This window comes from Nicotiana tabacum, chromosome 6 (assembly GCF_000715075.1).
Source record: "Nicotiana tabacum cultivar K326 chromosome 6, ASM71507v2, whole genome shotgun sequence".
NCBI lineage: Eukaryota > Viridiplantae > Streptophyta > Magnoliopsida > Solanales > Solanaceae > Nicotiana > Nicotiana tabacum.
In genome coordinates this window covers 109,384,680-109,405,192 of record NC_134085.1, presented here as the reverse complement: position 1 = coordinate 109,405,192, position 20,513 = coordinate 109,384,680, and the positions used below count along the sequence as shown (strand labels likewise).

Below are 20,513 nucleotides of genomic sequence, written 5' to 3'. Positions count from 1 at the left end.
TTAGCTGCTTCTGAGTTTTAAGCCTCTGTATCATAATCATATGTCATTTGGCTTTTATCTGTAGTCTTATTAATAATACAGTTTATACAGTTGGCTTCCGATGTGGAGTTGTTATATCAGTGTCTTGAACCTAATCTCTGTATTCTCTATGTATCTCGTCTTTCCTCATTATTTCCTGTTCAGTTCCCTATTTTAGTTTTCAGCTATGCCCCGAGCAGCCTGGAGCTGGGTCCTCTTTTTCCTGTCTAGACCCTGATTTAGATATTTTCCTTCCTTGACTAAGCAAAGCTAACACATTGTCTCCTCATGAGGTTTTCATTGACATAACATCTTGTATCTCTGTATTTTAATCTCATAATCATGCAGGAAACTTTATGAACTTCAAATGTTTTGGCCGGTGCCATAAAATGTGTAGCGGCTCGCATTCTTTACATGTTTTCCATTACTCAGGAACATATCATATGTATGACAAATGACATAGCAGAATAGCTGACGCGAATATCCTGCTGCTCTGTGCCCGTTCTAAATTCTTTTTTGAGGGCTAGGAGGGGCATTTGAGAGTGGTTTGGTTTGACCGTTGGATTTTGCGTGTCCCAGTCAATGACCAATTGTCTTGATCACTATTCATTCTCCTCATCGCTTGTTTTACTTTAGACCTAGGTTTTTAATATCTTAAATGTACTGATGCATGCACTTTGCACAATGTTCGTTTCCATTTGAGGAGGATATCTTATCCTTCATTTCTGTGCTGTTCCTCTTTAGATAAAACAAATGGACTCGACACTGAACTCTTTGTTGGTATACAAGAGTGTAACAATATTGTATTTTCTGGCTGCAGTTACGTTCAACAATATTTTTCAAGGGATTTTCATGTTAGCACTTATTTTCTTCTTTTTCCGAAGATTTTTATAAAGATTATCTTTTGACATCTATACTATTTCAGGATCATTTGCTGAGGATGATATTGGAAGACAAAGCATGACTATCTCATCAGCTGTTGGTAATGCAACTGCGAGTAGAGGGCTGGAAGTTGCTGTTGCCAACCTCCAAGAATACTGCAATGGTACAAAATTAGCAACTTATTTATCTATATACCACTTCTACTTGTTGTATTTTGTTAGAGCTGTAAGACGGACTTTAAGGATCTCAAATCCTGCAATTGATGTTTCTTCTGCAGGGTAAATAATTTTATTAACGGAAAAGGGTCAAATATATCCCTCTACTTTCATAAATTGTTTAATTATATCCTCCGTTATACTATCCACCTCTCAGAGCCCTTACTGTTACACTTTGGGGCCAGATATACCCTTATTTTAGACGGAGTGCCACGTGTCACTACCAGATTAAATTGACCCATCCCCTTTTCCTAACCCGGTTCACTCAAAAAATCCACTACCCGACCCAAAGTCCACCCTCACAGCTTCTCTCTCTCACCTCTTTTCCTCCTCTCTTCTCCCTCGCCTCACTGTGATTTCTTCTGAAACCCATCAATTCAATGCTTAAAATAGTTAATACAAACTGTAACATTGTACTATCGTCTCTCTCAGGTGACAAATCTTTGCAAGTCTATTGTCCTACTATTAATTAGAAATAATGCTAAGCATGGACATAAAACCAGTATGTATAACCCTTTTTTTCCTGGACATATCACATTGGGAACATCGTTCCAATGCTTAGGCTAAACCAAAATTTTCAAACACAGTACTTATTCCCGCTCTCTAATTGCAAAATCAAGATTCAAGCTCTCTTAATATCTAACAGTGGAGACTATTTCGAATTCAAATTTCAATAAGCAGCTAAATGACTCAAGCTCTCAGTCTGCTCCCTAAGCCTTCGAATAGTGCTCCTTACGGTAACATTGCTAGCAATGTTCAATGTGTAACCACCACCAGCTTTCACTTGGCTGCAGTCTTTGCAACCTCAAACATCAACAACTTTCCTCTTGACGGATTTGATAAAGAAAAGGAAAATATGAGAAAAGAGAGCAATGACTCGCCAGAAAAATGTATTTCCGGTCAAATCCAGTAAAATCTGGAGCCGAAACTTTCAGATCTCCGGTCTCTTGTATGTATTTCTCCAGATCTCTGTGTAAATGTGTTTGTAGGTATAGAGAAAGGGGAAGAAAAAGTGCGAGGTGACAAATCTAAAGGTTCTCCATGGTTTCTGGTGAGTTCGCTGGTGGACATTCCGCCATGGTTACAACAGTGAGAAGAGAGGAGGAAATGGTTACAACAGTGAGAAGAGAGGAGGAAAAGAGGTGAGAGGGAGAAGCAATGGGGTGGACTTTGGGCCAGGTAATGTGTTTTTTTTAAGTGAATCGGGTTAGAAAAAAAAAAGGGATGGGTCAATTAATCTGGTAGTGACACGTGGCACTCCATCTAAAATAAGGGTATATCTGGCCCCAAAGTGTAACCATAGGGGCTCTGAGGGGTGGATAGTATAACGGAGGGTATAATTAAACAATTTATGAAAGTAGAGGGATATATTTGACACTTTTCCGTTTTATTAATGATGGAGAATTTCCGTATACAAGCCGTACACAAATAATAGAGAACCTACACACTCCATCTTCTATTATAGGAAATTCTTGGGTGCAGCGAAAAGATACTAGGAACAAGAGACTATTTTTTAATGTTACAAAATAAATTTCAAACCGTTCAGACGATCTCTTGTTCCTCTCTTTCCTACATGAGGGCTAATGGAACAACATCCCATGCCTTCAGTCTTCTTTTCCTCCTTCTAAAAGCTCCATTGTGTAATGCCTCCTTCACTGTTCCCGTCATCACCCGCTGTACTTCAAACCAATCTAGAACCACCCACCAGAAATGTGCAGCCACCTGACAATTTAACGGAAGATGGTCTACGTCTTCACCCAAATATATGCGCATGGTACACCAATTGATATAAGTGATCCCTATCTCTCAGGTTTTCTGCTGTTAGTATCACTCCCCCTTGCTGCGAACCACGTGAAGAGACAAACCTTCATAGACGCCCTTGGGACCCGAATTGACAGGTGTGGGAAGCTCGACTTCTCTCTCACTAACTTTGGTAGTCAGACTTAACTATGAATAGACAATCCCTGCTCCCCCCCCCACACACACACACCCCACTAATCTGATATTGCTTCTGGTGCATGCTGCCTGCACAGTAGCTCGACCAGGTTTTGAAATTCCCCTATCTCTCAATCTTGAAGGTTGCTTCTAAATCTCATCCCAATGAACTCCCCCTCTCCCATCCCAAGTGTCATACAAATTTGTTGGACTGTCAACTCTATATGGCACAAAACTAAATGTTGTGAAAGGCAAGCCTCAACTCACCCTCTCCAATTTCTATTCTATTTAATAAGATGGCCTGTTTGAAGGTAACAGGTATTCAGTGGATTAATCTAGGTGTCTGCAAGTTGGCCTAGATACTACTGACATCAATACGGAAATAAAAGACACGGTGTGTGTGTGTGTATATATATATGCTAGTATGGACCCCGTGTAAGCCTGAATTGATGTAGCTAAGAGTGCTGGTGTTTTTATTCGAAAGAATTACAAGAAAATACACATGACTTCACACCATAACAAAAAATGGCCCATGTTTTTAAGTTTTACCCCACCTAGCCTATATTGTACATATTTTGAAAACACTAGCTCTTGCAAATTCAAAATATGTGTTCTTACAACCATTGCTTCTAAAAGCTATGGAGTTAAATCTGTGCTCACAACCATTATTTTCACTCTCTCTTCTTCTCACTTTTTTTTACATATGCTTCAAGGGGCCATCCGCCATTACTGCTTCTCCCCTATAGCACCTGGTTGCAATGTAAAAAAATTGAAGAGTAGAAGTCCACCATTAAAGGGCATTAAAAGCTTTGGTTTAAAAAATAGAATTTCTTGTAATTCTTAGTTGTTTGGATTGAGTATTGTTCCAATTGATTGAAAATATCAAAAGGAGTTCAAAGTTTAAATTTGAAGTGATTTGGAGTAGATTTGAGCAAGATTTGAGTTAAATTTCAGAAAAAACGCAAGGAAGAAGACGAAGTCAGTTTTTTGTATAATTATGTATAATCTTGTATAATAGTGTATATGAGTGTATAAACACATCGTATACACTATTATACACTTTTATACACCTTTATACAAACGTCTGTAGAAGAACTTCTTTCACGATTTTCAGTTGCAATTCCTATTCAAAACCAGTCCAAATCTCCATTAAATGACTTCAAATTTTATATACAACCTCCTTATACTATTTCTAACAAGTCTAAATAACACCCACTCCAAATTTCTCACAAAATCAAATTCGGAATTTAAATCCACATATTTAAGCTTGTTAAAATCTAATTTTCACCATCCAAATGGATTTGGTTTGTTGAACTAATATTTGAGTCACAATTACTAATTCGAAAGTTAACTTAAAAGCTTGAGCAATCCTTTTTAAAAATTAAATGGTAATTTTGAGAACCTATTAGAGTTGGATGTTGAATCTTAGCCTATTATTTTTGGGCTAGTTGGTTGTAAATTAAAATATGGGCTATAAAATTGAAAAATGGGGAGCCCAATTGTTCTTATGTGAAATTATCCCTTTTTATTGAAGAATTACCCAACAAAATTGATTGAGTTTTTATGTATCTGTTTTAACTCATTGAGGTTGAACTAGCAATCATTGGTTTTGTCTGGTGTTCTTTATTAAGAAAAAAGTGATATTGGTATGAACTGAATTAGGAACCATTACTTGGGTATGAAATACCTCTTTTCTCATGTGTCTCTTATGAAGCAGACACATAGTACTGTAGTTTAAGATCTGTCTTAGGTAATTCTAAGGAAGGTTTTATGTTCTCTCATGCGGGCAGCTTTTTGTCTGTTCATCCTTGTTTTCTTTATGCAGTTCTTCTTTGGAGATTAAGACTTAGTTGTTGTTATACTTGCGTTAGGTTTGTCGTCAAAAGCCTCTCTATCCTATTTAGAGACATATATGTCCATGTAAGAGTAATTGTGCAATCTAGAGAACCTTTAGATAACCCTTAATTTGTCCTAAAAGACAGGTTGTCTTGTATTGAAAAGAAATAGGCCTGATGGAGACATGGAGTGTAATAGATACAGAGGATTCATATTTGGGATCTAGAAGTAGTTGATTGATTGATAGTATATATTGCATGCACGATTTGTAGAGTGATAATGTTGAGAAGATAACATTTATAGAAATTCGTTGGCAACTTACTGATTGGGAAAATAATAAAGAAGTGAGGACTCTCCTTATTATTCGTCTTTATTTTCTTACTGGCCTTCTAACCTACAAATTTAATAGTATTTGCTTTTTGTTAAAGGACATATTAAGTTTCTTCGTATTTGGTGCCTGTAGAGTTGGAAAACAGGTTACTAGCTCGATTTGATGCGGCTTCACAGAAGCGGGAGTTGTCTACAATGCGGGAATGTGCAAAAATTCTGTCGCAGGTAAACCAAGTAAATCACGTAGACCTATAGTTTTGTTCCTCTGGTTAAAGCTCCATATGTAAAGTCCTATTGAAAATAAGTTGAGTTGATCATAATCTAGAAAAAGAGCTTGGAGCTTTACAAAGTGGTTATTAAGTTTTTCATTCTTGATCCCCATTGGTTGCTTCTCTTTTGAACCATCTGATGTTTCCATTGTGTACTTAGAGTCAAATATCATATTCTAGGTTATTTACATTTCAGAAAAAAATTCAGCTTTTGACGTGTTACTTTTGGATAGCAGTTTAATAGGGGTACCAGTGCTATGCAACACTATGTGGGATTATGTCCAATGTTCGATGTGGAGGTCATGAATGCAGATGCTGAATTGGTTCTTGGAGATCAGGGTGCCCAGCCCAGCCCTAGCAATGTCGCGCGTGGTCTTTCTTCAATTTTTAAAGAGATTACAGGTTATCAATGACAAATTGATCTGAAAATCAAACAGTGGTTCTCTTTTTAGTACATGCCTCCTGACGCCTTGGATTTACTTTCAGAGACTGTGCGGAAAGAAGCAGCCACTATTGCAGCCGTTTTTCCTTCCCCAAACGATGTAATGTCAATACTGGTTCAGGTATGGGTGGGTTACTACTGGCGTTGTGCTTGAGGTAGATTAGTTCTAGAATTATCTTCCTCTGGTGCGATGATGTTTCCAGTATATCAGAGTGATTTTGCTAATTCTTGACTTGTTATATGACCAACATGCTTTCCGATGAATATTCACTGATTTTTCTGTAACGTTGCTCCCTATTTAATGTTTTGAGCTTCCTCCACGTCATCTGCTATTCTGTATTGGTTCTGGTTGCCATTCAAGTAAAATGATTGCCTAAATGCGTTACTGCAAAAAATGTATTGTGATTTGTGAATTGTGATTTAGTGACTAATCTGTGGTGGTTGTTCAGCGTGTTTTGGAGGATCGTGTTCCAAAGCTTCTTGAGAAACTCTTACTGAAGCCGTCTCTTGTCAGCGCACCTCCCATGGAAGAAGGAGGACTTATATTAGTGAGTAACATGACAAGAGATTTTCTTCTAAGGTGCTGATTGACAGGGAAAGAATGACCCACTAATTGATCCTTTTCCTGTTCATTTTTGTGCATTCAGTATCTCAGATTGCTAGCCGTGGCATATGAGAAGACACAGGAGCTTGCAAGAGATTTACGTGGGGTAGGGTGTGGCGACTTGGATGTTGAAGGTAGAAATGCCTTCCATCATCTCAACTTCGCAAACATCTTTTTTAACTTTTTTGTTGTGTGAATGTGCTGGAACCTCCAAGTGAAGAATACAAACACTGGTACACAGTACATAACTGCTTTTCATTTGGATTACATATTGCTTCAAAATGATATATTGAGGATGTACTTTTATGGAGACATGTATAAGCCAAAAAATTATAAGTATTCTTTAATGGAAAATTTTAAAGTGTCTTGACACTGAAATCACTTTGTTAACTAGGATGCAGAAATAATAAGGGCTGTGACAAATCTCTAAAGCCCTACACAATAAGAATAAGGTATTGCTATTGGATGTAAAATAGAAGATTTACCTCAATTCCGTTGCAGAACGTTCATTTCCTCGTCAAGAGGAGGTGAAAAGACACTGAAGATAGCAGAAAAAACAATATAAGAATGGCAGAAGGATAAGCAGTTAATCAATTTGGTCCACTAGGCTGGGAAGAAAGATGATAAAGTTGTTCTTTCTTTTTTCCCCCCTTCTGGCGTAAAGGAAGAAGATCAATTAATTGAATTGGAGGTAGAAGCAAAAGAAGGAAGACCGGATATCTTCTACCATTGAATGGGAAAAAAGAAGGTACCGCATGGCTAGTGAAGCTTGGTGGTAAATAACGATTGTTGAAGAAACTTGAGTTCCTTCCTTACCACCAAAAGTTATATATCACTAAGAAATAGGTTGATGACAAAAAGCTGAAGTCTTGGACAATCCCTCACTTGTTCTTTTTCTCCTTTTTAATAATTTTTTTCTTTCATTCCAAGTATTATCTGTTTTCTCTAGCTATTGATAGTTGGAAAATAAAGAAAAGAGAAAAGATATATTGATGAGTTGATGTTATGGTAAATACACAATACACCTTTTATAGGTGTCAACCATGATAATACACATATAAATTCGACTAATGCTGGACAATATCTTATGTGAGAACTTGACACTTCTAATATTTGGGGGAGGTTAAGAGGGAATTAGTCGAGTTAGCAATAGCTCAGGAGACTAGTTGGCGGTAAAAATCGAGGGCGCTCTGGTCAAAGGAGGGGGATTCGAATACTAAGTTTTCCACAGGGTGGCGGTTGCCAATCGAAGGAGAAACTTCATAGAGTCCTTAGTTGTGGATGGGGTGAGGATTGAGGGAGATGAGGAGGTAAAAGGGGCGATAGTGGGGTTTTATGAGAACTTATTCAAAGAGGAAGTTAGTTGGAGGCCGACTTTGGGGGAAGGGGGGGGGAATAGAGTTCAACCACATAGGGGAGGGAGACAATGAGCGGCTAGAAAGGGCTTTCGAGGAGGAGGAGGTGCACGAGGCTGTGTCGAGTTGTGCTGGTAATAAGGCCCCCGGGCCTGATGGTTTCTCCTTGGCCTTCTTCCAGCTCTGTTGGGACACCATCAAGGGGGAGTTGAGGGAAGCCATTGAATACTTCCATGTGAATGGTGTTTTTGAGAGAAGCATCAATGCTTCTTTTATCACTATTGTGCCTGAGAAAGAATGTGCATCTTGTATAAGAGACTACAGGCCTATTAGTCTTGTGGGGAACATTTACAAGATTATTTCTAAAGTGCTTTCCAACAGACTCAAGAAGGTTTTTGACGTGTCTGTTTCGTCCTCCCAGAATGCGTTTGTGGAAGGTAGGCAAATCCTGGATGCTGCTTTGGTGGCAAATGAACTTATAGATTCCAGAAGGAAAAATAGAGAACCCGGCTTACTATGCTAGTTGGACCTTGAGAAGGCTTCCTGGATTTCATTATGATGCAGATAGGGTTTGGGGCAAGATGGAGGGGATGGATCAAGTTCTGCATTTCCTTAGTCAGATTCTCTGTCCTGGTTAATGGTAGCCCGTGTGGTTTCTTTGGCAGCTCCAGGGGTCTCAGGCAAGGTGACCCCCTATCCCCCGTGCTATTCATTCTAGTGATGGATGCTCTAAGTAAAATGATGGACCGTGCGGCGGGCGGTGACTTCTTGAGAGGATTCTCAGCTCCGATCGGGGTGCTCTAGTGCCCGAAGAGTCTCTAATTTGCTCTTTGCGGATGACACCCTGGTCTTCTGTGATGCCGATATGGATCAGTTGACCTACCTGAAGCAAGTCTTGCAGTGGTTTCAGATATTATCAAGACTCAAAATCAACCTCGGCAAGTGTGAGATTTTCCTGGTGGGTGAGGTTACTAACATTGATGCTTTGTCTTATATTCTCAAATGTAAGGTGGGCTCCCTTCCCACTACTTACCTTGGTCTCCCATTGGGCGCTTCGCATAAGGATACTACGGTCTGGAATCCAGTGATCGAAAGGTTTGAAAAAAGATTAGCAGGCTGACAGAAACGATACTTGTCTAAAGGCGGTAAGGAAGTGCTTATTAAAAGCACTTTATCGAGTATGCCCACCTATTACTTGTCTTTGTTGCAAGCTCCCGTGAGCATCACAGAAAAACTGGAGCGGCTTCAAAAGAATTTTCTTTGGGATGCGGCGGATGGAACTAGAAAGTTTCATCCGGTGAATTGGCAGACAGTCACTTCCCAAAAGAAGTGGAGTGGACTTGGGAGTAAAAGATCTTAGGGTATTCAACAGAGCTTTGTTAGGGAAGTGGCTGTGGAGATTCGGGGTAGAAGAGCATGCTCCATGGAGGGAGGTCATAGTAGAAAAGTACGATTCCACGGGAGGGGGTTGGAGGACCAAGGCAATCATAGCACCTTTCGGGTGTAGCATGTGGAGGAGCATCATGAAGAATGGGAAGCCTTCAGTGGCAACATCACTTACAGGGTGGGAGATGAAAGGAGAATCAGCTTTTGGAATCATACTGAGGGTCTCCTTCCCCCACGTCTTCAGGGTTTCAAACCAGAAGAAATTGGTGGTTCAACAAATTCGTAAGGAGCATGAAGGGGGGGTAGTATGGGACCTCTCATTTAGAAGGAACATGCAAGATTGGGAGATTGCGGAGCTCCAAGATTTGTTGACACTGCTATATGGGCAAGACACGCCCCATCCATCTGGTGATTCTTGGAGATGGGGTTTGCGTGGCGATGGTTTGTTCACCGTAAAGTCCTTTTACCAGAGCATGTTGGTGAGAGAGGAGGCCACTTTTCCATACTCCTCGATCTGGATTCCTAAGGCGCCCACGAAGGTGTGCTTTTTTGCATGGCTAGCGGCGAGGGGAGTGATTTTGACTGCTGAAAACCTGCGAAAGAGAGTAATTACACTTGTTAGTTGGTGCTACATGTGTAAAAGCTCAGGGGAAGAAGTTGATCATCTTTTGTTGCATTGCCCTGTGTCCTCGGCTTTGTGGAGGGCAATCCTGAATCTTTTTGGTGTTCAATGGGTGATGCCAAGTTCTGCAAAGGAAATGTTATATGGTTGAGCCAGTTTCCGTAGGAGAAGAAAGCAAAAGGCGTGGAAGTTCGCTCCGTTAGCTCTCATGTGGATAGTTTGGGGGGAGAGAAATAGGAGAGCTTTTGAGGGGATTGAGTCTCCTTTTTCACATCTTAAGAATAGTCTTTTATCTTTGATCGCTTTTTGGTGCACTCATATAGCCCCTACTTGTATAGAAAATTGGGCGTCTTTTGTAGTGAATCATATTCTGCTGTAAATTCTCTACTTTTTGGTATACCTCCCGTATACGGGAGTTCTCTCCCTTTTGATTAATACAATTTTACCTTATCAAAAAAAAAATATTCTACTTCTAACACCTGACATGTCCCTTTGAAATTAAAGTGGGAAAACCAATTTGAGTTTGCTTATTATGAAAGTATAAAGTACTTGATCAACGATATGGTTGCCAGAGATCTTGCTGGACAATTGCCGGAAAAGTTATGATTATTGGAATCTTAGTGGAAAAGGTTTAGTCTTGGGGATCTTGTGGAAAAATTTATGCTAGAACTATGGTATGGAAAGACGCGGGTGTCGCTGGGACAGTCATCAGAATGAGACATGGTACTGCCAAATGATAATCGAAAAGGAGGCACAATGATCTGAAATGGTCACCTCAAGAGAAATACAGTACCATTAGAACAGTTGCCGGCAAAAGGCACTGTGCTGTCGAAGCACTAATCAGAGAGGGCACGTACTGCAGGAATGGTCAATAAAGGATGGTAGGCCGAAATGTCACCAAAATTAAGAGTGAGTGGTGCCACGAGCACGGGCACGGTACTAAAATTATGAAAGAGTAAAAAACATTAGTCAGCTGACCTGCCATGTAGACAGAAGCTACCTAGATCTTTACCTAGAAGAGGATTGATATCTAGTGAGAAAATAAAGATAAGAGATGAGATATACTGATGATTTAATGATTGGATAAATAAAAGAAGCACCGCTTTATAGGTGTTAACCACGTTATGCGCATGTTATCTTTCCAATGTTGGACAATATCCTACTTTAGAACTGGACACTTCTAATATTTTATTTCTAACTTTTAACATTCTAACATTGATCAATTATAATGTCCTAGTTGCTGAGTGTTTATCTGAAGTATAGAACTAAACTACAATGGGGAATATGTAGATGTAAATACCAAATCTTAAACCTGTCCTTTCTTGTGTTATCCTAAGTTAGTCTTTGCGTCTGCTTGAGTTCCAAAAAAGTACAGAATATTTGATTGGTAAAATCAAATATTTGTTCTGCAACACTTTTTGGTGAAGAAATTTTCTACTGTTTAAATGGTCTCGAAAGAAGCAGGTGCTGTTTCCTTTTTTCTATTATACTTGATTATGCCTTTGGTATATGTCCGTTACATTCTCATGTAGTTTTTTCCTCTTGTTACAGGGTTAACGGAATCTCTGTTTCTACCACACAAAGACATATACATCGAGTATGAGCAGGCCTCTCTTAGACAACTTTACAAAGCTAAGGTTGGGACAGTCTGTCTCTTAGTGGTCTATCTCTATCATCTTAACCTCAGGATATATCTCTATCTAGTCCTCTCTTTCTTTTTGCCCTTTTTTTCATCCTCTAAGTCGCAGAAGAAAAATTTAAGAAGAGACTTTTACACCATAGAGGTAAATAACTGCTGAAATAACACTCTAAATATTAACATGTCTGCTATCCAATATTTTATTTGGTTGTGAGGATAAATTAAATGGAGATTGAAGCACTGTAAAGCGAAAGACAACAGATTTATTGACTGGCAACTTGCTATGTTAGCTGGTTCTGTGAAATCTTGAAATTATTTCCTTGCAGAGACCAAATAAGCTGCAATAGGATGACTTTGGGTGGATTTTAACCTAATCTATTTACATTAAGTACATTAGTTTAGCTGACTCACTTATGTTTTTCTGGAAACCATTAAAAAATCTTGAGCTTCTAGAGGTACAACCTTAGCAGAAAAAGATCGTTATTAGTGGCATGAACTTGCAGCAAGCTGTTTAACTCAGTGTTTATGGAAGCTTTCCACCTTTAACATATTATGTTGACATGTACTCATGAACTAGTGTAAACACACTTTGGTTACACTTTGCAGATGGAGGAGCTGCGTACTGAAGGCCAGCAATCCTCTGAGTCATCTGGAACAATTGGACGCTCAAAAGGTGCTTCAATGGCATCCTCTCACCAGCAAATTTCTGTCACTGTGGTGACAGAGTTTGTGCGTTGGAATGAAGAAGCAGTATCCAGATGCACTTTGTTTTCATCACAGGTATATGTGACATATGTTTCAAGATGTTGCACGAGCTACAACTTACTCTTTCTTGGAATGCAAATACCTCCAAGATGGCGGGGAACAGCTTCTTGATTTAAAAAATTAAGCTTAGTGGAAGATCCAAAAAATATATATTGCGTTGTGCCTGAATGCTCAGTGAATTTACAAATTTCATATGTAGCCTTTTCGGTTTGACGGACTCTCTGTAATAAATCTTGATAGTGAGAGAAGGGTTCGAGAGTGGATGCCAGTGGTTATTTCATTTTATTCAGAGAGATAGAGAGAGGGAGGGAGGAGGAGGGAGATGCAGTCTTTCTTGTCCTCATCATGATGCTTTTTAGAGAAATTTGCTGTAGAAGTGGGAAGAGATACCAGATACTTGGAAACAATGTAATTTTACTAGTTTCCTTCTTTATAGAAAAACTGAATCAAGGATAAAATTTAGTTTTTTTTTTTTTTTTTTCTTGCACTTATTGTTGCAAGGATTTCATTCTGGCTTATCCGATATATTTCGGCAAACTGTGATGTAGAAAAGATTGGCATGCTAACTTCATCTGTATTACTCTGAACTTCATTGATTTCTTTGTGCACGTAGCTTTGTCTTCTGTTAGAACGAACTAAATTATTTAGCGAACAGAGGCAATTCTTCCTGAAATGTGTATGCTAATTATCCACAAGCAAAAATTAGAAAGTTGTTGTCTAGAACTTCAAGTCGATTTAAAAATTCCTTATTCAGATTATCACTTTTTTCTTTGTTGGTAGAAATCCACTGATTGTCCAGTTCATTAGGGAGCGTTTTTTGGAGTGACAATAGGGGTGTCCTTTTTATCACTTTCCAAAAAGTTGATAAACTTGGCGCGTATGTAAAAGATATTCTTTGTTTTCCATCACTTTTACATGTGTTATGCTTATTTTTAACGTCCTTTTGAAGATGTCATGTTCTTTGTCCGCAAAAGGCAATGTGAACGTTCTTCTGACAAGTTTATTGGTCATGTTAGAGGAGTAAAGTAATCAAATATTTTGTTGTCCGTTTCTTGTAGACTTGTGCAAAGGTCTTCGAACAGCACCTTGTCCTAAGAGATTGATATTGATCTAACTTGATTCATTTCAGACCTTACAGGATTGAACTAATTGATTGTTAGTCTGTTTGTACAGCCTGCTGCAGTTGCTGCAAATGTAAGAGCTGTTTTTACATGCCTTCTAGATCAAGTAAGTTCATTACCTTTCTATTTTGAAGTTTGTTTCTGCTGGCAGTATTTACATTACTTTCATCTGGCATGCGGAGTATGTAACTTACTGATTTTTTTTTTTTTTTTTTGGAAAGGTAAAAATTGTAATTCAATATGAGTTTTCTGGGAGATTGGGTTTATTTTCATTTTTTATGTGGTATCAATATCATTACCTGCCTTGTTCAAACTTTTTCAGGTTAGTATATACATAACTGAAGGTCTTGAAAGAGCCAGAGACAGCCTTACCGAGGCTGCTTCTTTAAGGGAAAGATTTGTGCTTGGAACTAGCGTTAGTCGAAGGGTAGCTGCTGCAGCCGCTTCTGCTGTAATTACTTTGGCATTCCTGTTTATTACTATCTGAAGTTTATGTAAATTTTCACTGTAGATGATTATACTTTCATAGATTTGCCTGATTTAAGCATATCATTTGTGGTATTTAGGCAGAAGCAGCAGCTGCGGCTGGTGAAAGCAGTTTCAGATCTTTCATGGTTGCTGTGCAACGTTGTGGGAGCAGTGTGGCTATTGTGCAGCAAGTATGTTGGTTTGATGCTAGTGGACTTGTGAAAATCCTTGTTTGATTAGAGAAATAACACAATCTTGTGTTGCCTCTTGTAATGTTCATTTTGAACTCCTTTTCTTCAGTATTTCGCAAACTCTATATCTCGGCTTTTACTACCTGTGGATGGTGCGCATGCTGCTTCCTGTGAAGAAATGGCTACAGCTATGTCAAGTGCTGAGGGTGCTGCTTATAAGGGGCTTCAGCAGTGCATTGAAACTGTTATGGCAGAGGTCTGTGATTCAAAACATTTTATCTGGTTTTAGGGTTGTTCTAGGCTTTGTATGTGGGAATTGGCCTCAGCAGTACCATCACAATAGTCACCACCAGTCTGTTTGAATTTCCCAGATTCTATTCTGTTTCCTTCCAATCAGAGTTGTACTTTGATATTTGCTTACACTTTCTTTGGCTGTTCTCAGGTGGAACGCATACTTTCAACTGAACAAAAAGCCACAGATTATCGATCACCTGATGACGGCATTGCCCCTGACCATCGGCCAACACAAGCTTGTTCAAAGTCTGAACTAGTTAAAACTTTACTTATGTCATGTAGAATAGAGAAGCTATAAAAATATGATCTTCGGAAGGATATTAAGCTTGCCTATTACTTTACTGCCTTGAAAAAAATCAAAACATGCCATTCTCAATAAATCAAGAATGTATCAAAGTACTAAGTTTCCGATAGCATAGAATTGGCCTTTCATATATTTTCTTATCTCTTTCTTCGTATTACATATCAGGACCTCTTGAATTTTTTTTATTTTTTTAAAAAAAAATTCTGAAGGATATTTCCTATTTCTTACGGCTTCTCCCTTTACCAGAGTTGTCGCGTACCTTTCGCGGGTGCTTGAATCGGCATTCACAGCACTGGAAGGGCTTAACAAACAAGCTTTCCTGGCTGAATTGGTATAATCCTGTTCTTGTTTCTGCTTATACTTTATCCTAGCTGACCCCATACTGCTGGCAATGTCCTCTGTGTTATGTTTTCAGTTGCCCAATCTTTAGGCTACAAGTTACGCTAAGTGATCCTTGACCCAGCTGGTTAATGATTTATTTTTTGGGGATTTGTTTTTCTTTGTTGGTCTAGGTACATGGATCTATTGAAATGACCATGTAGCCTGTGACTCTAAAATTCCTATCCAATGGAACCTCCAAATAAATTGAACTGACAAACATGCATTTTAAAACAGAAGGAGATATTTACTCTATGCGCCTATATAACTGTTTTTGGATTGTCAGGAACATGTTAATATTTAGGCCTCATTTGTTATTTTAAAGCTTAAACGTCTGAATATGAATGCACATCTGGATATTAAGATGTGTATTAAGATTAGAACGATATGAATCTGAATACACATCTGAATATTTAAGATGTATATTAATATCTGAATACTAAATGATTAAGACTGTTTGTTTTTTTAATTTTTTTCTTATTTAACAATTGATAAATAGAAAAGTCAAATAAAATACTAATTAATTTAATATTCTATTAATAAATATTTAAAAAAAATTATATAGTAGTTGGTGGTGGTGATGGCTGAAGGTGGCACTTATGAATGCCGACTGGAGGCGGTGGTTGGTGGTGGTTTTGATTGATGTGGTGGTTTTAGGTAGTAGTTAGTGGTGATTGGTAGTGGTAGCTATGGTTGAGGAAGGTGGTGATAGGTGGTGGTAGTTTATAATGGTGGACCATGACACCTATGGTTGATGATGGTGGTGGGGTGGTTGATGGTGGTAGTTGAGGTGGGTGGGTGGGTAGTTGTTGTTGAGGATGATGATGGTGGCATTAGTTGATAATGATGGGGGTGGCGGTGGTGGTAATCAATGATGGTGGGGTTGGGGGGTGATGGTAGTCGATAATAATAGCAGTGGCGGCTATGGTCGAGGATGGTGGTGGTCAGTGTGGTGTTTGAGTTCAGTGGCGGTTGGTGATGGTGGTTGAGTATGATGGTGGTTGGATGGTGCATGGTGGTGTAGGTGATAATGGTGGGCGGTGTCGGCGGTTAGTAGTGAATGTGGATGATAGCGTCTTAATGAAATTAAGTCTTTGTTATAGATCTTAATCAATAAGACCTATTCAGACCCATTAAGTGGTTGGGAAATAAAAAAACAAACACACTTAATGATTAAGACCTGACTAATTAAGATTCGGACTTAAAAAACAAGCGCACTTAATATTTGAGATCCGAATGATTAGGATTCAAACCTCCATTAAGTGCAAACAAATGAGGCCTTAGTGGATCAACAACTGTTTTAGAGCTTTGTGCACAATGTGTTCTGTTGCATTCATAAATTCAGCTGATTACATTATCTGCATTTTTTTCCTATTTGTATTACTCTTTGAATCAAAATTTCTGCTAACAATTTGGTGTATTTTTTACTTTTAATAGGGGAATCGTTTACACAAAGGCTTGCTTAATCATTGGCAAAAATTCACTTTTAATGCAAGGTACTTCCTTTCGCTAATGCTGTTATAGCTGCTTGTTTAAGTTGTAAAATTGGAGTTGCAAAAGTGACATAGTGACTCGTAGGATCCATGGTAAAAATTATTCCCCTGCCTAGAGTAAGCTAATGCTTATACTCCCCTTAGTTTCAATGAGTTCGGGAAGCTATCTTCTAGCAAATATTTGCATTGCGATAGAGCCAAGAAAGAAAATTCGGATGTCTGTTAAATCAACTTATTAGAAATAAAGAAAAATAGAGTCTCTTTTTGATCGATTGTAAACCAGACGGGAATCTAGTTTCCTGAAGTTCAATAGTTGTGAAGCTTCTGCTCATAAATTGAAAGCCGGATAAGAGATTACTATCATCTCCTTTTGTGTTCATCAAGGCATCAACTTGTGTACTGATGCTGCAAGGATCATTCTTGGGTTGAGAATGCAAAATTTGTGCATGGACAAACACTTTCTGGAAAACGCAGTCACTGCTCAACTAGGACATCAACTGAAACATCTCAATCCCAAGCAAGTTAGGGTCAGCTATATGAATCCTCACTAACCATGTCGCTCCAATTAAGCTCATCCCAGTCCAACATTATAAAATATATATATAAAGTGCTTGAAGTTGTCAGAGACCAAGAGTCTATGTCTGGTGGTTATCGCTTCTCATGGGATAACCTTACCATCCTTACACATGGTTCTATCACGTCTTCTTGTAAGGACATAGTATGGTTATCCCCACTATTAAATTTTATCAATTGAGATTCCTTCTTTTTAAAATATGTATTTACTACAACTAAAACTTAAGTTAAAGCGAACTCTAGGATATCCTTTCTTCATCATTTCCCGTACCATGTACTTGTTCAAAACTATAACTATCTCTACCCACATGACCATTTTGATCTCCCTAATAAGGATCTGTTTGCCTCTTGTGAAGCCTATGGCACTAGTGACATTGATTGTCTCATTTCCTCGTATAAGTTCTATTGAGTTAATCCCCCAACTCGCTTTACTTCTACATCCTTATCCTTAATTCAATTTGTGATAGGCGTCATATTTTGCCATGTGCTCCAAACTTGAACTCAACTTCCTTTTTTCACCAACATCTGCTTCTCACTCAAGGGGTGTTTGGACCTTTTGCCTGCTCAGAAGTGGATTCAAACCACCGAAGCAAGGATGCCATTCTTTCCCCATTAGACTTGTCATCCTTTGCTATTTCAACATATTGTACGGACTAGTCTCGTAGCCATTTCTTCTAACATAACCTTTTGGCATCTTCTTTTATGCTTCCCTCAAATGCCATTGTGAGATTGAGTATTCTTATTTCATGCTGTAATGATTTTGAATTTTTTGACTGTATTCTTCATGTTGTTAATGCTAATATATCTTTTTACTACAACACAATCTGATTTTTACTTCATATTCTTCCCTTTGTACCTAACTTTCCACACACCTCTAGGCGCCTCCAACTCAAACTGTAGAGCTTAGAGGTGCACGACCCTATTTTCAGAATTCAATTTGTGTTTGGAGTAAATAGTTTTCCCGGAAAATGGGTTTTACATCATGCATTTTCGGATGCTGAACTGGATGATATTGGTTTTACATCATGCAATTCCGGATGATGAACCTTCCTCCTCCTCCTTTTTATTTATTTATTTTATTATTTTTTTCTTCTGCGACTCTGATGTTCCTGGCAGTGAATATTACTTGGAGAATGTATCAGCTTTAGGGTTGTATCACCACCACCAATTTGATCAATCAATTATGATTAAACCCTTAATTAGTTGGGTTTGTTATGTGAACCATGATCTGCTCTATTTAGTTGCTCTTTCTCACCCCAGCGCAATGTGATGGATCCTTGTTAGTTGCGTTTGTTTGACGGGTCTTCTCTTATTTCTCTTAAGTGGTAAGCTAGGCCCAAATCCAAGCGGATCCTGTATTCAGATTAATCTCTCTGTCTGCTGAGTGCCGCACCTCTATTTGTTTTTGCAATGCTAAGTAATGCCCCTGTACACTCAGTAATCTGAAATAAGTATACTGCACTCTGTAATGCTTTATTCTCTACTTAGATTTAAATCCATTGTGTATCTCAGTGTGCATTTGATTGCACAGTTCTATATAAACTAAACTTTCTGCATTGTTTTGTGACTTGGTCAGTCTCTCCTGATGTTTCTTACTTGTTGCCTGTTTCATTGTGAAATTGAAATCATGGCCAAGTTGATACATGTGATGGAAAGAAAATACACAACTTCCTGCTTGCTTGTATATTGCATAATTTGTCTCCTTGTCTACTGTAGTGGAGGACTGCGTTTGAAGCGTGATATAACAGAGTATGGGGAGTTTGTTCGTAGTTTCAATGCCCCTTCTGTTGATGAGAAATTTGAACAGCTGGGCATGTAAGTTGCTTTTATTTTGAATAATTGGCATGCCTTCCACAAAATATGATATCATCCTGATTTCCTGGTTTATCATCTTTTTCCAGCATGGCAAATGTGTTTATTGTTGCTCCAGAAAGTCTTTCAACACTGTTTGAGGGAACCCCGAGCATTAGGAAAGATGCACAAAGGTAATTAACATTTTGAAGTATTCTTGTAGGCTGTGAACAAACAGACTGTTTCTCCTGCAGATTTTCTCATAAAGTAAGATGTGTGTTTTACTCACATGTCTATCATATATTTCAACCAAAGGAATTCTGTTATATCAGCAGTAAGATACTAGAAAGATTGGATGATATCAATTTTAGCGGGTCCACTTATGAGTTCATTCAATTAATAACGAGTTTCAGAATAATGAATATGGTCAAGGATTTGATATTCTTGAATGCTTCCCCCCTTCTTTTCTTTTTTTGAATGATACTTTAACATTTTGTTGTCTGCAAACTCAGGTTCATTCAGCTTCGGGAGGATTACAAGAGTGCAAAGCTTGCAGCGAGACTCAGCTCCTTATGGCCTAGCTCTAGTTAGAACCAAAATCACATGCTAATTAGAGTTAAAACTTTTATTCTAGTGGTGAGCTGGACAGAGTGCAGTTGTATTGTGAGAGCTTTTCCACCACCTCATGCTGGCTGTCTATTACCCGAACTCAGTGATAAAGAAACATCGTTGATCCAGAGAAATTCATCCTTGGAAGAAATTAATTTGGAGCCCCCTTTTGTGGATATCGTCATTTATTGTTTACTAAGATCTACTGGTATATGTTTTTTAAAAAAAAAATAGATTTGGAACATGCAATGTTTTTGCTAACTGTGACAAGCCTCTTTATGTGCTAGGTGGGCACTTGTTGTATTGTTAAAAAGTAGATAAAAGAAATGTACCAGTTTACTGCTATAGATATTGATTGTCTGATTGTCCTATACTTGGATTAAAGTAGTTATAGTAGATGTATCTTCTTTACCATATGCAGAAATTTAAGGATATACATGCTCCCCATTGGAGTCTAGCCTACTAATTTGTGGCTAAATCTGTGAATGATCCTCCCAAGAGAAGAAAAATGAATCGGACACCACAGTTATTAAAAAAAGAATTGGAAGTATGAATTTATGAAGCTTTGACAGACGTTGGAAACACATTTTAATAGAATCATCATCTTCAATTTTTACAGCTCTTAAAAGATGATTTTGCTAAAATGCTAACTAGGTTCAAGAACTAAAATCAAATGTCAGATTTAGTTGAAGGTCTGTTCAATCGAATAACACGAGGAACAAAACAATACTCAAGGACCAAACTCCCTACTTTCCAACTAGTTAAGCAAGAATGCCTTTGTTCAATTGTATGATTCACTCATTGGCTAACGATATTTACCCTTCTCTCGAGAAATTGTTACTTGCGTACGCTAAACCAGGGAAAATGGGGAACACATCCTACCATTATTTTCTTGTCCAGAAATACTGAGATTCGGTACGTATATGATATAACAAGAAAATACAGAGGAAATATCGATTAAAATTACTTTTGATGAGCCCTTCTGCCCAAAGC

General features: G+C 38.3%; 1 pseudogene across 1 annotated transcript in view; it reads left to right on the top strand.

The window, feature by feature from the left end:
• LOC142181702 (exocyst complex component SEC10b-like) overlaps positions 1–19,891 on the top strand; it is a 25,986-nt pseudogene extending 6,095 nt beyond the window's left edge. The window contains exons 8-24 of the transcript XR_012710619.1: positions 5,350–5,441; positions 5,722–5,887; positions 5,972–6,048; positions 6,377–6,475; positions 6,575–6,665; positions 11,446–11,531; positions 12,140–12,313; positions 13,472–13,525; positions 13,742–13,870; positions 13,986–14,078; positions 14,188–14,334; positions 14,521–14,618; positions 14,923–15,007; positions 16,492–16,550; positions 18,837–18,935; positions 19,022–19,105; positions 19,424–19,891. The product of XR_012710619.1 is annotated as an exocyst complex component SEC10b-like (transcript). The remainder of the gene's footprint in view (positions 1–5,349; positions 5,442–5,721; positions 5,888–5,971; positions 6,049–6,376; positions 6,476–6,574; positions 6,666–11,445; positions 11,532–12,139; positions 12,314–13,471; positions 13,526–13,741; positions 13,871–13,985; positions 14,079–14,187; positions 14,335–14,520; positions 14,619–14,922; positions 15,008–16,491; positions 16,551–18,836; positions 18,936–19,021; positions 19,106–19,423) is intronic.
• Positions 19,892–20,513: the final 622 nt, after the last annotated feature.